The 15,510-nt window shown below is 41.5% G+C and overlaps 2 long non-coding RNA genes and 1 pseudogene across 3 annotated transcripts; 2 read left to right on the plus strand and 1 right to left on the minus strand.

Moving 5' to 3' along the window:
* Positions 1 to 3,927: 3,927 nt before the first annotated feature.
* On the minus strand, positions 3,928 to 9,480 carry LOC118351161 (uncharacterized). Its single transcript, XR_004806062.2, has 2 exons — positions 9,343 to 9,480; positions 3,928 to 7,454 (listed from the first exon to the last, which is right to left on the minus strand). It is a non-coding gene; the product is annotated as an uncharacterized LOC118351161 (long non-coding RNA).
* On the plus strand, positions 5,185 to 10,399 carry LOC118351160 (uncharacterized). Of its 2 annotated transcripts, XR_007402926.1 has the most exons (4): positions 5,185 to 5,326; positions 7,679 to 7,807; positions 9,204 to 9,292; positions 10,286 to 10,399. It is a non-coding gene; the product is annotated as an uncharacterized LOC118351160 (long non-coding RNA). The 2 variants fall into 2 exon arrangements; XR_007402925.1 differs by lacking the exon at positions 10,286 to 10,399 and having other exon boundaries at positions 9,204 to 10,201.
* A 2,814-nt stretch (positions 10,400 to 13,213) lies between these two features.
* LOC112664966 (alcohol dehydrogenase class-3-like) lies at positions 13,214 to 15,180 on the plus strand (annotated as a pseudogene).
* The last annotated feature ends 330 nt before the right edge of the window (positions 15,181 to 15,510 follow it).

Raw genomic sequence — 15,510 nt, forward strand, 5'->3', positions numbered from 1 at the left:
CTCATTTAGGATGTTGCCAGTTTTCCACTGTTACAAACAATACTATGAACATCAATGCACATGTATCATTGGGTTTTTGTGCAAATAAACCTATGGAGTTCACTCTTGGATCAAAGAGTATGTGAATTCAAAAAATGGTTATAGGTATTATCAAATTGCCTTCTTGGGGGTCTTTGGCTGGCTCAGTTGATAGAGCACATAACTCTTGATCTCAGGGTTGTGCTTTCGAGCCCCTTGTTGTATGTAGAGATCATATTAAAAAAAAGAAATTTAAAAAATTGCTTTGTCAAAAGGCTGTAGCAATTTATAGCACTTTTTTTTCTCTATTCTTACCCTCAATATTCTGAAAGTTCCTTTTCCCCCCAATTTTCCACAACACTGAGCATTATCAATTACTTTTGTATTGATCAATCTGATTAAATGAAAGTGATGCATTAGAAGGAGGTTTCTGGGAAGATGGCAGAGTACAAAGCACCAGGAATCTGTCCCTACGTCGACTGCACATGATCCTCCTTGACAGCCTCATTTAACCATTTCTTCTCTTTCTGAGAAAGAGGCAGGCAAAATCTGTCTGGTGTAGCTATTTTGGAACTCTGGAGTCTATCTCAAGGCTTGCAACTTCCAGGGGAAGTCTTGGAAGTAGATTGTGGTTAACTTTGGTCAATTTAAGCTCCAAGCTAAGTAGCAGCTACTTATGCCCTACATCCCAGCCCTATTACAGGCAAGTGTACATACATTCCAGGAGCAGCTTGTAGGCAGCCTGTGGAAACCAGGGTAGGCAATAGAGACCATGTCCCCTAATAATCTGTGGGGGATCTGTGTTCTGATCAATGATTATTGGTTCTAATCATCAAGGTGCAGACACAGATTTAGGCAGACTTTACTGTACCCTCCCCAGCAGTTATACGCTCTTCTAGCTCTAGCTGAAGGGACTTCCAGGGATCCCTGGGTGACTCAGTGGTTTAGTGCCTGCCTTTGGCCCAGGGCATAATCCTGGAGTCCTGGGATCAAGTACCACATTGGGCTCCCTGCATGGGGCCTGCTTCTCCCTCTGCCTGTGTCTCTGCCTGTGTGTGTCTCTCATGAATAAAAAAATAAAATCTTTAAAAAAAAAAAAAGAAGAAGAAGAAGAAAAAGGGACTTCCAGAGGATTTAAAGGGCTGATGCCTTTTTCTTTCTTTTTAAACTCTATTTTTCCCCCTCTTTTAGGAGCCACACTAGGACACTTGAAGACATTTAAGGACTAGGATGTTCCAAAGTAAATACATATATGAGGGAATTTATAAAGTCATTTTGAATGCCCAGGGAAAGGTACAGGACCAGAAAAGACTGGAGAAGACTCAGGGCAACTGGCTGGTTCAGTTGATAGGGGGTGATGAGTTTGAGCATGATGTTGGGTGTAGAGTTTACTTTAAAAAAAAAAATCTTAAGGGGATCCCTGGGTGGCTCAGTGGTTTGTCGCCTGCCTTTGGCCCAGGGCGCGATCCTGGAGTTCCAGGATCGAGTCCCACGTCGGGCTCCCAGCATGGAGCCTGCTTCTCCCTCCTCCTGTGTCTCTGCCTCTCTCTCTCTCTCTCTCTCTCTCTCTCTCTCTCTGTGTGTGTGTGTGTGTCTCCCATGGAGAAATAAATAAAATCTTTAAATAAATACATAAATACATAAATACATAAATAAATAAATAAAGTAATCCCTACAATCCACATGGGGCTCAAATTCACAACCCCAATATCAAGGGTTGTATGCTCCACCAAATGAGCCACCCAGGTGCCCCCAATTCTTTTTTAAAAAACATAGTTCACTTTAGTTTTTATTTTTTTAAACTCTTTTTTTTAAAGATTTTATATATTTATTCATGAGAGACAGAGAGAGAGAGAGAGAGAGAGAGAGAGAGAGAGGCAGAGACACAGGCAGAGGGAGAAGCAGGCTCCATGCAGGGAGCCCGACATGGGACTCGATCCTGAGTCTCCAGGCTCACGTTCTGGGGCTGCAGGAGGCGCCAAACCGCTGAGCCACCCAGGCTGCCCCATAGTTCATTTTATTTTATTTTTTAAAGATTTTATTTACTTATTCATAGAGACACAGAGAGAGAGAGAGAGGCAGAGACACAGGCAGAGGGAGAAGCAGGCTCCATGCAGCGAGCCCGATGTGGGACTCGATCCCGGGTCTCCAGGATCACACCCCGGGCTGCAGGCGGCGCTAAACCGCTGCGCCACCGGGGCTGCCCCCATAGTTCATTTTAATAAACAGTTCTTTTTTTTTTTTTTTTTTTTTTTTAATTTTTTTTTTTTTATTTATTTATGATAGGCACACAGTGAGAGAGAGAGAGGCAGAGACACAGGCAGAGGGAGAAGCAGGCTCCATGCACCGGGAGCCTGACGTGGGATTCGATCCCGGGTCTCCGGGATCGCGCCCTGGGCCAAAGGCAGGCGCCAAACCGCTGCGCCACCCAGGGATCCCTAATAAACAGTTCTTGAGTGCCCAATATATATTAGGAGCTGTACAAGGCATCAGTGACACAAAAATTAAGACATGGCCTCTGGAAACTCATATCCTGGTTCAGAGGACTAACAAAAAAGTAGCATTAATATAATATAATGTGTGATAAGTAAACATAAAAGTATGTTTACAACTTAGAGAACATTGATAAAGAAGACTATAAGTGCCTCACGGATAAGGGTAGCAAGGAAGACTATAAGGAGACTATGACCCTTACCTGTTTCTTGAAGGACGAGCCCTAAATTCATTAGGAGCAAAGTTGGGAAACTATTTTGAGGAAAAAGTATATAAAAAGGGACAAAATAATGAAAAGGTATGTCATAGTTGGTTTAAATATGAAAATTTACTATGGCTTGAGAATTGGGTTCAAATAATGAACTGCCAGATGAGACTGAAAAGATACCTTGTCTTAGATTTAGAAATAATAGCAGAATTTAATACACACCCGGCACTGTTCTATGCACTTAATATTATCAATTTATGCATTCCTTACAACAATCTTATCAGATACTGCATATTTTTCACATGGGACATAGAGAGAAAGAATATGTAAACTTGCCTGAGGTCCCATAGCTCTAAGTCATAATCAAAATTTACTCCTGGATGTTTGCTCACTGCCTTTCTTTGAAAAGCTTTGTATGCTATGGTAAGAAGTTTAGCTTTTGGGCAGCCCCAGTGGCGCAGCGATTTGGCGCCGCCTGCAGCCTGGGATGTGATCCTGAAGACCCAGGATCCAGTCCCACATCGGGCTTCCTGTGTGGAGCCTGCTTCTCCCTCTGTGTCTCTGCCCCTCTCTCTCTGTGTCTATGAATAAATAAATAAAATCTTTAAAAAAAAAAAAGAAGTTTAGCTTTTAATTATAGGTTACAAAGAGCCAATGAACATTTTATTTTAGGGTGTGTATTGGCAGAGGGAGAGAGAGAGAGAATCCTAAGCAGGCTCCAAAGCCCAGCACATAGCCCAATGTAGGGCTCCATCTTACTACCCTGAGATCATGACCTCAGCTGGTATCAAGAGTCAGAATCTTAGCTGAATGAGCCACCCAGGCACCCCACCAATGAAGATTTTTAAAGGAAAATTTAAAGAAGATTTAGAAAGGAGTGACATATTAGGTCAAGTTTGGAGGATTACTTTGGTAGCAGCTTTGAGGGTGAAGTAGTAGGAAAAGAATGGTTATACAGAGAACAGGGAAAGGGATGCTCCTAGTATTCAGAGATAAGGAAGACCTGAATTCATGACATGTGGCAGTGAATGCAGAGGGGGTTGGGATTTGTGTGACATTTCCAAAGTAAATGAATAGAATTTGGTGGTTAGTCGGATACAAGGATCAGGGAGGTACGGACGACAAGTTGGGTATGAGAATCTTGTAGAGCATCCAGTGGAGTTTTCTAAGGCTTACTGGGGTAGAGTCACACAGCTAAAGATTACGAATCAGTGAGTCATTCAATTTATTGGTGGTAATTGATGCCTATGGGAATGGATGGTTCAGGTAAAAGAGCCCAACAGAGCCTTACGGAACACCAGCATGTAAGTAAGGCAGGGAGAAAAAGCTCATAAAAATATAGATAAAGACTGGTAGAACAGGTAAGAAGATAATTAATGTAAAAAATAGAAAGCATTAAATACCATTACAAAATACAAAGTAATGTGGGAGTTCAGAGGAGGATTGCAACTTAATCTTTCTGAGCCTCTGTTAAACCATCTGTAAAATTAGGCTGGACTAAGTGGTCCCTGAAGCCTCTTTCTTCTCTAACCTCTGAATCTATTCAATGTCTAATCATAGGCCAACTAACCTGGTAGATGATATGGGAAGATAACAAGGCACAAACCTTGCTGTGGAGGATCTTTCAATCTATTGTGGATCCTATGCCCGCCCCCACCTCCCCTCAACACACACCGAAAACTACTGGAGATAGAGATCATTTATTATTAAGGGGGGGGGGGAATTTGTGGCATAGGCTGTGCGCTGCAAACCCAGAGAGGGAAGAGACTACCATAATATGTATATGGAGGCTTACTGAATTTAGGTAGGGGAGAGAAGAGTATGGGCAGAAACAAAGAAGTGAGTCCACTGACTTCACAGCACTTGAAGATCTCAGCTGGGAACACATGAGGAGTAGAAGTTTGGATAGTTAGGGTAAGGCGGATTGTGGTGGTTCTTATAAACCAGAGAATGGGGTTTAGAACTGAATGGAGGCAGTAGGGAGCTATCGTAGATTCTTGGGCAGGGTTGTGACATATTTAAGGTACAGGATGTAGGTAATTTGATCTCAGCTCTTTTTACTACACAAAATGTCTGCCACTATTACACTTCTTCCCATCACCAATCTCACACTGTTGTGGATGCTGCAGTGTGCTGCCCAGATCACCCCCCTGTAGGTCTGAATCACTCCAGCTTCTGGGACAGTAGACAGCTAGCAAGCAACTCTCAGCTAAGTTCCTCTCTGAAACTTGCCCTTGGCTGAGGAGAGCTACCTTCTCCAATGGCATGCCACTTCACCAGAAGCAGCCCACGTTCAATAACTGGCTGATGAGGTTTACAAAGGCCCATCCACCTCACCCCGGTGCAGAAAGACTCAAAAGTGTTATCTGAGCTCCAGAGCTTCCAGTAGGGATTAACTGAGGCTTTTGTTGCCACATCACAGTTCAACTCTTGCCTAATCCTCCTTCTTTCTTTCTCCTGCAGGTGCTGATGCCAAGAACACTTCCGGCTAAACTTTCTGCATGCTAATTTCCATCTCAGATTTTTTTTTTCCTGGGGAACTGAACTGCAACACACAGGATAATTATATTTTCACACTTTTCATCTGTGCTGCTTAACAATCTAAGTGTAAAAAAATTATAAACCCAGATTTTGGTTTGAGCAGTTTTCCTCAATAACTTTGACGTTTACAGTTTAGGACACTAAGATCTACCTTTTATAAAACTTGCAATATCTAAGATCACATACCTCTTTGGCAATATATGTCAGTGCAGTTTGTGAGGAGAGTACAGCCACAAACAGCTAAGCATAAATAATGAATACCAATCAAAATGAAATGAGTTAGTGGTAACCATGTCTTGGCAGGATATACTCTTGGCTAATGGAGCACATTGCAGGGTGCCTTGTATAGCAATACACCTGGAGGTCACAGGTGTTGTGCAGAAGTGGTCAGTCCATAGCTGGAAATTTTTAAAAGTGCTTTTTCAGGTCACAAAGAAATTGTGACACCATTTGATTTTTTATTGTTGCAATGTTCCAAAATATCTTGTGCTTAGCACCACTTTCTAAAAACTCACCAACCATTATACTACCAGATGTCTCTCAGCTGAGTGCATTACTCTCCCTGAGTTTAAAAGCACCACGAACAAAGTTCAGAAATTCAAAAGTTGGAATATGAATGGGCAACAAAACATGGTCATTCTAATTTTTATTAAAAGATTTTATTTATTTATTCATGAGAGACACAGAGAGGCAGAGACCCAGGCAGAAGGAGAAGCAGGCTCCCTGCAGGGGAGCCTGATGTGGAATTCGGATCCTGGGACTCCAGGATCAGGCCCTGGGCTGAAGGCGGCACGTAACCGCTGAGCCACCAGGGCTGCCCCCTTTCTTATTTATTTATTTATTTATTTATTTATTTAAACCCCCCCCCCACCTTTTTTTTCCCCTTTCTTTTTTTTTAAGGTTTTAAGTAATATCTATACCCAAGAGGGGGCTCAAACTCACAGCCCTGAGATCAAGAGTTTCATGCTCCACAGACTGAGCCAGTCAGGCACCCCTAAGATTTCTTTTTATATTTGATTAAATTCAGCACATTTAGAAGAATGCCAGGAATTTGTATTGTTGCCCATGATAAAAGTTTCTTTTAGTTATCCTACAATTTTCATCATTTTATGCTACTAGTTTCTAATTTTCTAATCTGTTTTTCCTGTGCTACTGTAATACTGCCACTGCATTTTTTGCATCTTTTTATAGAACAAAATAATGCAAAATCACTGTAATAAATGTAGTACATCAATATCTTTTATTATTTTTTGTTAGAAATTGAGATTAATGGTGGCAAAGTAATTGCTAATTTAGATTCAGTAGCACTGTTTCTTTGTTGATCTCCAGTGTGAATCTGACAGTCTAGGAGGTCAAGTTGATCATTTTTTATTTTTCTGGTGAGTTGAGTATCCTTTATATTTTGAACAATGAAAGCAAAGTCTATGTGAAATTAAATTTAACCTCTGGGGAAAAAACAGGATTTTCAGTATTTAAAACATCAGAGTAAATTATCTCCATTTTCTCACATCATGAAGTAGAGAGCCGACAGGTACTATGAATTGCTCCATGAGCAATTTATTTAACTTTTTAATGACCTTGTGCCCTCTATGGTCAAACAAGAATACTACAAGAAATTGGCAGTTTCTTTTTCAAAATTAGGAGGGACGCCTGGGTGGCTCAGTGGTTGAGTCTCTGCCTTTAGCTCAGGGTGTGATCCTGGGGTCCTGGGATCAAGTCCCACATCAGGCTCCCTGCAGGGAGTCTGCTTCTCCCTCTGTCTGTGTCTCTGCCTCTCTCTGTGTTTCTCATGAATAAATAAATAAAATCTTAAAACAACAACAACAACAAAATTAGGAGAGAATACCAAAATCTGGATTGAAGGGAGAATCTTCAAACTTAGTGAAAAGCACAAGACATAAAATAAGGAAAAGACATTTAAGTGTGGCCAAGTAGATGTTCTTAGGGCCATTTTAGTGAGTGGTTAAAATTTAATTATAATTATCAGCAAAAGCCTAACATACACGGTCATTAACAGAATTCAGTTTAAGAAAGCTATTTTCCAGGCTGGACACACATCTTTCCTTTTTGCAAGAATTTGATTGTACAGTAGGAGTAGGGAACACTGAAGTATGGTGAAGCTGAGCTTTTAAGTGTCCTGATTCTGTAAGCTTAAACTCCATACTCACATTACTTGGCCAAAAATTTTCACAATCTGGAGAAAGAAAATTATAGTAGGATGTTAACACCTCTCCTCCTCCTATTATATTTAAACATTTCTTTTCACTTATTGACATACAATGGGACATTTGGGGTCCCTTCTAAGATCCCTTCTAAGTCATCTTAGAACTGAAATAAGATTATGTATTCACAGGAACACAATTTCATTGTAACAAGATGTGAATATCGATTGCACTTTTTTTTTTTTTTTTTTTAAAGTAGGCGCCAAGCTCAATGTGGAGCCCAGTGCAGGGCTTGAACTCACAATCCTGAGATCAAGATCCAAGCTAAGATAAAGAGTCAGACACTTAACCAAGAGTCGAATTCTTAACCAACTGAGCCACCCAGGTGTCCCTGTTAATATCCATTTTAAGGGCATTTCTAATTGTAGCAAATTGTATATAAACTAGTATTACTAGTGTACTTTGTTCTATTCTCAATTGATTCAACATTCTCTTGTAATTAATATTTTTGTGATGGTGCAGAATCAGCGTTGTGAAACCAAAGTGTTTTTTTGTGTGTGTGTGTGAAACCAAAGTTTAACTGAAGTTAAGTCAAAATGTTGCAATCGATATTAATGGTCTTTAATGTACAGTAAAATTTCATTGGAATGAATATAAAATGCTGTGTTGGAACCAAATCTCATTAAAATGGAAATTTATAGCCACTGAACATAGGCTATTTAATCATTACATAAAATAAATACAAAGCATATGGTTCACATCGTTATCAGCCCAGTAACCTCCTTTTCCCTTTTCTATCTGCCACCCTTTCTTCCAATGTTGGCTTGACAGTAATTGATGTTGTGATGTTAGATAAGTCATCACTGTCCAGGTGTAAGGTTCCTGGTTGGTGAATGTGGAAATTAAGGGCACGATTTGCAAGTTGCATACATCACAACTGTCCCTATCTCACTGAACACAACCTAGTCACGTGGACGTATGCACATGATTTGATGGGAAATGGGGAGATGAGTCTTTGGCTAAGCAGCTATGTGCCCAGCTAAAACTTCCATTATCATAGAAAGGGACAACATATGTTTGAGGGACAAGTAGTAGTTCCTGCTACAATGAGTCACTGAAACAGTATGCTCTGAGTTAATCCCCTTTTCCTCTCAGAAACCCTATAGGAATCCATCCAAGACAGACAGACATTAGAGGAATAATCTTGAATCTGTAGAATATATTTATTTTTTAAATTTTTATTTTTTAAAAGATTTTATTTATTTATTCGTGAGAGACAGAGAGAAGCAGAGACATAGGCAGAGGGAGAAGCAGGCTCCTTGCAGGGGGCCTGATGCGAGACTCGATCCCCAGACCCAGGATCAGGACCTGAGCTGAAGACAAATGCTCAACCACTGAGCCACCCAGGAGCCCCATGTAGAATATATTTAAAAATCTCTAACATATATAGGAAATTTCAGATCTTGACCTACTGTTAATAACAAATTACTTATCTCTCATCTCTCAACTTTTATGGCTATTTCCCAGCCTAAACTATATAATAGATCTGTAAAAACATCCCCATTCTCCACTACTAAAATTATAGCATAATAAATATTACATGTCTATTATACTTTTCTCTATAAAGAAAACATCATGGGGAGTAGGTGGGTAGGTGGGTGAACTGTTTACCATACTGGGCCAGCTGAATCAAATGGGTTATCTTTTAACCTAGGGAAGATTTAAAGTATAATAGATAACATTTTTATCTGCCTAACTTCTTTCTCTCCTTCTGCTGGTAGAAGAACCATCCCCATCCTGCTTTGGGAAAAATATCACTCCAGTTGAATCAACTGCCAACTACAGTATCTACCACCAAGACTACAGTCAGGTACACGCCCCAGGCCTGGCTAATCACATGACCCCAACCCCTGGCCATACCTCTGAGTCCAAGGACTGAACATGAAATCCCGACCAGATCAACCAAAACCCTTCTCTGGAATTGTATATACTGATATACTTGTTTCCTCCGAGATACTAAAGTGGGCTGATGTTAAGTCTGGAGCTGCCTTGGCCTTGGCTCCTGTTGTACAGAGGAAGGCTCTCCATAGCAGGAGAGAATAAGGCCAGAAAAGGAAAAAGAGAGATGAAAAACAATTAGGATGACCCAGAATCCCTGGATTTAGTTGACCCTGCACCTAGCTGTACTCTGTCCTTACCAGTTAAATGAACCAATAAATACCCTTTTATTGCTTAAGATATTTTTAGTTAGCTTTCTGTCACTTGGAAATAGAGTTCCAATATGCAACAATATATTCTAAAGATAGAAGAAGCAAAGAGGATCTAATATAATAAACGTTAGTCCTCATGGTAGGAAGCATGGTAAAATAGATAGATAAACATCCATTCATAAATAAGTTTATAGTGCCCCCGTAGTCTTTTTTTTTTTTTTAAGATTTTATTTATTCATGAGAGACACACACAGAGAGGCAGAGACAGAGGTAGAGGGAGAAGCAGGCTCCCTGCAGGGAGCTTGACGCGGGACTTGATCCCCAGACCCGGGATCACGACCTGAGTCAAAGGCAGATGCTCAACTGCTGAGCCACCCAGGCATCCCTATCTTTTTTTCTTATTTTTTATCCCATTGGTATGCAACAAATTTGTATTGAAATTGAATAAAATGTTGAGTTTTTCTCTGTGACTATATACTCTACTGGTATTAAAAACAGTACCCTCAGGATGTCTGGGTGGCTCAATTGGGTTAAGCCTATGCCTTTGGCTGAGGTCATGATCCCAGGGTCCTAGGATCGAGTCCCACATTGGCTCCCTGCTTCTCCCTCTCCTTCTTTTTTTTTTTTTTTAATTTTTTATTTATTTATGATAGTCACACAGAGACAGAGAGAGAGAGAGGCAGAGACACAGGCAGAGGGAGAAGCAGGCTCCATGCACCAGGAGCCCGACGTGGGATTCGATCCCGGGTCTCCAAGATCGCGCCCTGGGCCAAAGGCAGGCGCTAAACCGCTGCACCACCCAGGGATCCCCCTCTCCCTCTCCTTCTGCCTGCTGCTCCCTCTGTTTGTGCTCTCTCTCTCTGTAAAATATAAAATTAAATGAAATGAAATAAAATAAAATACAGTACCCTTTGATATAGAAAGGCTATCCTGATGATGAGCTTCTGAATAATTTTTTTCTTTTTTGCTGTATTTTCTAAATTGCCTACAATAAACACATTTTTAACCATATTAATCAAACAGTTATTATAATGTATTGTTATATTAGTTTTCTATTGGTGGTGTGGCAAATTAGCACAAACTTAGTGGCTTAAAGAAAAACAAATTTATATTTTATAGTTTTGGAGGTCAGAAGCCTAAAACGGGATTTATAAGGCTGAGTTTCTTCAGAACATTCTGGGAATGATTTGTTTCCTTGTCTTTTCCAGTTTCAGGAAGCTACCCATTCCTTGGCTCATGGTTTCCTTCCCTCATCTTCAGAGCCAGCCATTTAGCATTTTCTCCCCTCTCTAACGTCTAACTTCCCTCCTGTAAGGACTCTTGTGATTACATTGGGACCTAGATTAATCCAGGATAATTTCTCCTATCTTGTGAAACTTAATTTAAATTTTTTAAAAAATTTTTATTTATTGAGGTGCCTGGGTGCCTCAGTCAGTTGGAAGTCTGCCTTCTGCTCAGGTCATGATCCCAGGGTCCTGAGATCGAGCTCTGCATCAGGCTCCTTGCTCAGTGGGGAGCCTGCTTCTCCCCCTGCCTCTGCCTGTTGCTCTCCCTGCTTGTGTTCTTTCTCTCAAGTAATTAGCAATTAATTAATTAAGGCAATTAATATAAAAACTAAGAAACAAGCACAACCTAGCTATGTTCAGCGGAGGTGCCTTAGACTCCTCAGGTTACTATAACAAAAATACCAGTCTGGTTACATTAAACAACAAATACTGATTCCTCAATGTTCTGGAGTTCTGGAGGCTGGCAATCCAAGACAATGGCATCAGCAGATTTGGTGTCTAGTGAGAGCCCACTTCCCGGCTCATAGACAGCAGTCCTCTCACTGTGTCATATATGCAGAAGAGGGGAGGAAACTCTCTGGGGTCTCTTTCATAGAGGCACTAATCCTACTCCTGGGTGCTCCGCCCTCATGACCTAATCACCTCCCAAAGGCCTCACATCCAAAAACCATCACATCGGGGATTAGATTTCATTTAAAAAATATTTATTTATTTATTTATTTATTTATTTATTTATTTATTTATTTATTCATTCATTCATTCATTCATTCATTCAGAGAGAGGGAGAGAGAGAGAGAGAGGCAGAGGGAGAAGCAGGCTCCATGCAGGAAGCCTGACACCGAACTCGATTCCGGGTCTCCAGGATCACATCCCCGGCTGCAGGCTGCAGTCAGTGCTAAACTGCTGAGCCCCCCGGGCTGCAGGGGGATTAGATTTCAACATACAAATTTGCAGGGGGGCAGGGAGAGGACACCAATATTCAGTCTATAGCAGAAGGCAATATTTCAATGCTTGGACAAAGACCCATATGAGAAAATAAACAATCTCTGGGTCATGTTCTGGTTACAGCTTTCCTGACAGCTACAAAAGTCTATTCTGGGGAAATTAGGGGGAAAGGTTATAAACTAATCCTGGGAAACAAAGGGTTTGGCATTGTTGGGGTTTCTGATAAGGCTGGGATGCAGGCTACGTACAGCACATTTGGGAGGAATATGTTCAGATGAACTCATATGAAGTTTCTACTTCTAAACTCTCTGGGGGTAAGACAGAGCAGAACACTTCCAGCAGATCAAGGAGGGAAGACCAGGACCTTCATGAGGACACAGGGCAAGCCAACTGTAGGATAGAAACATGGGCCAGGCTTACCTGGGCATTCTGCTCCTGAGCATAAAAACATTGTACCATGATGGGGATCATCTTTGTGATGGGAGCTCTTAAAATGTTTGTTTCTGGAGTCACGCTGTTCTAATCTGGGACTGGTTGCTCTCCATTGAGTGTACAAATATGATCCTGGGATTCTCTTTCATTAATCTCGAAGTTTGCCAATACCTCTTCCCTTTGTTGGATCAGAAGAGCACATTCTCCAGCAGCTCCTTAAGATACTCAGGTAATAACTGTTTTAGAGCTCTCACTTGACTGAAAATGTCTTTACTCCATCCTCAACTTAACTAATAATTTGATTATACATAGAGTCCTAGGTTGGAAATTTTCATAAGAATTCCAAAGGCATGGGGATCCCTGGGTGGCTCAGTGGTTTAGTGCCTGCCTTTGGCCCAGGGTGTGATCCTGGAATCCTGGGATCAAGTCCCACATCGGGCTGCCTGCATGGAGCCTGCTTCTTCCTCTACCTGTCTCTGCCTCTCTCTCTGTCTCATGAATAAATAAAATATTTAAAAAAATAAATAAATAAAAGAATTCCGAAGGCACTGCTTGTCTTTCTAGCTTCGAGTTAATTTTGAGAAGCCTGAAGATAGATTCTAGATTTTTTTTTCAAAGTTGTTTCTGTATTCTCTTCTTCTATAGGAAATGTCTTCACATTTATTATTATTATTATTATTTTATTTATTTATGATAGTAACAGAGAGAGAGAGAGAGAGGCAGAGACACAGGCAGAGGGAGAAGCAGGCTCCATGCACCAGGAGCCCGACGTGGGATTCGATCCCGGGTCTCCAGGATCACGCCCTGGGCCAAAGGCAGGCGCCAAACCGCTGCGCCACCCAGGGATCCCCACATTTTTTTTTTAAAGATTTTATTCATGAGAGAGAGAGAGAGAGAGAGAGAGGCAGGTAGAGAGAGGCTGATCCTGAAGGGAGTTTTCCAGTGATCTTGGGACACGAAGGTGCTAGAATCATGGAAAGTATTGGCAAAGGACCAATACTATGCTATGCTGAAGGCAGTTGATACTGTCATCCCGTTTCACATCCCCCAGTGTGGAGAACATAAGTTTTATCTAAACCCTAAAACAAATCCTTGCCAGAAGATAAGAGTTACTCAGGAGAAAGATTAATGCCAGATGGTACTAGCAGATTTACTTGCAAAGGAAAGACAACTCTACATTACATGGGAACCAGCACATTTTCTGAATATCCAGTCATGGCTGATATCTCTGTTGCTAAAATTGATCCTTTAGCACCTTTGGATAAAGTCTGCCTTCTGGGTTCTGGCATTTCGACTGGTTATGGTGCTGGTGTGACCACTGCCAGGGCAGAGCCTGGCTTACATTGTGCCACCTTTAGCCTAGGTGGAGTTGGGTTGGCAGCTATCATGGGCTGTAAGGTGGCTGGTGCATCCCAGATCATGGGTCTGGACACTGATAAATTCTCCAGGGTTAAGAAGTTTGGAGTCTCTGAATGTATTAACCCCAGGACTTCAGTAAACCCATAGAGGAAGTGGTCACTGGATGAGGAAGTAGATTAGTCCTCTGAGCGTACTGGTAACCTGATGGTCATGAGAGTAGCACCAGTGGACTGCCACAAAGGCTGGGGCATCAGCGTGGTAGTTGGTGTAGCTGCTTCAGGTGAAGAAATCGCCACTCGCCTGTTTCAGCTGGTAAAACGCCACAGGCGGAAAGGCACTGCCTTTGGAGAATGCAAGAGTGTGGAAAGTGTCCAAAAGTTGGTGTCCGAATACATGTCCAAAAAGATTCAAGTTGATGAATTTGTGCCTCACAATCTGCCTTCTCATGTCCTCTCAAATGAAGCCTTTAAACTGATGCATGCAGGAAAGTGCATGCAAACCATTTTAAAACTTTAAATTCAACAGAGAAAACATGTCTGTCCTTGTCCCTAAGTCTTGTGGTCCAACTGGACAGCCGGATAAACAGGGATAAGCTCTCCCAAGTCCACAGCCTCTTAGACCTCATCTACTACCACTTCTAGAGTAACCTACTCTAGGGAATAATATTTTGTAGAAAATTAATAAATCTCCAAAGACATGGCTCATACAGTCATAAATCTGCTTTCTGAACTTCCTTCATGTGAATAATTGAGAGGTCATTAAGGAATACTTTAATGTAATAAAAATAATTTCTGCAAAAAAAAAAAGTGGGGAAATAAAACACGGATTAGAAGCTCTGTGCTGGAGTGTGAGGGTTTGGGGTCGTTGAGCCTCACTGCTAAGTGACTTGGTTGGTCATTTGTTGAAAAACTGCCAATTTCAACAACCTCTAGGTTTTTTTTCTCTTGGGGTCCAAAGACTTTCCAACTTCCAAAGTTTCTCCAAAGACTCCCTAATTTCTTGCTGAGAAAGGGCAGAGAGCAAGGGATGGAAGGATGGAGAACAGGCTCAATGTATAATCCTTTTCAGAACTGTGGCTCTCAACTTTGTCATGATGTATCTGTTTTAGTTTCTTAGGGCTGCTCTAGCAACCTACATACCACACACAGCGTGGCTTAAAACAACAGAAATTTACTGTCTCCCAGTTCTGGAGCCTGAAGTCTGAAGTCAAGGCGTCAGCATGGCCATGTTCTTTCTGAAGGTTTTAGGAAGAATCCATTCCATGCTTCCCTCCCAGCTTCTCGTGGTTGCCAGCAATCCTTGGCATTCCTTGGCATGTAGACTTCTCACACAATCTGTCTTTATGTGGTCTTCTCTTGGTGTCTTCACAATGCCTTCCATGTGTGTATGTGTATGTCTCTTCCTCTAAGGACAGTAGCCAGAATGGATTTAGGGCCCATCTTCTATGTGGATGCTTATTTTGTTCAGCCTCATCTAATGACTTTAGGGGTGAATCACTGGAAAGGGAGTGGGAGGGATATTAAAACCTAAGTTTAGGGGATCCCTGGGTGGCGCAGCGGTTTGGCGCCTGCCTTTGGCCCAGGGCGCGATCCTGGAGACCCGGGATCGAATCCCACATCAGGCTCCTGGTGCATGGAGCCTGCTTCTCCCTCTGCCTATGTCTCTGCCTCTCTCTCTCTCTCTGTGACTATCATAAATAAATAAAAAATTTAAAAAAAAAAAAAAAACCTAAGTTTAGAAAAACCAAGTATGTCCACAAATTCTTAAACACTATCCCCAACTGACGTGGAATCTAATTCCTCTCCCTTGAATATGGGCTGGCCTCATGGACTGACTTGCTTCTAACAAATACAGAA

The sequence above is a fragment of the Canis lupus genome, chromosome 17, assembly GCF_003254725.2.
Source record: "Canis lupus dingo isolate Sandy chromosome 17, ASM325472v2, whole genome shotgun sequence".
Taxonomy (NCBI): Eukaryota; Metazoa; Chordata; class Mammalia; order Carnivora; family Canidae; genus Canis; species Canis lupus.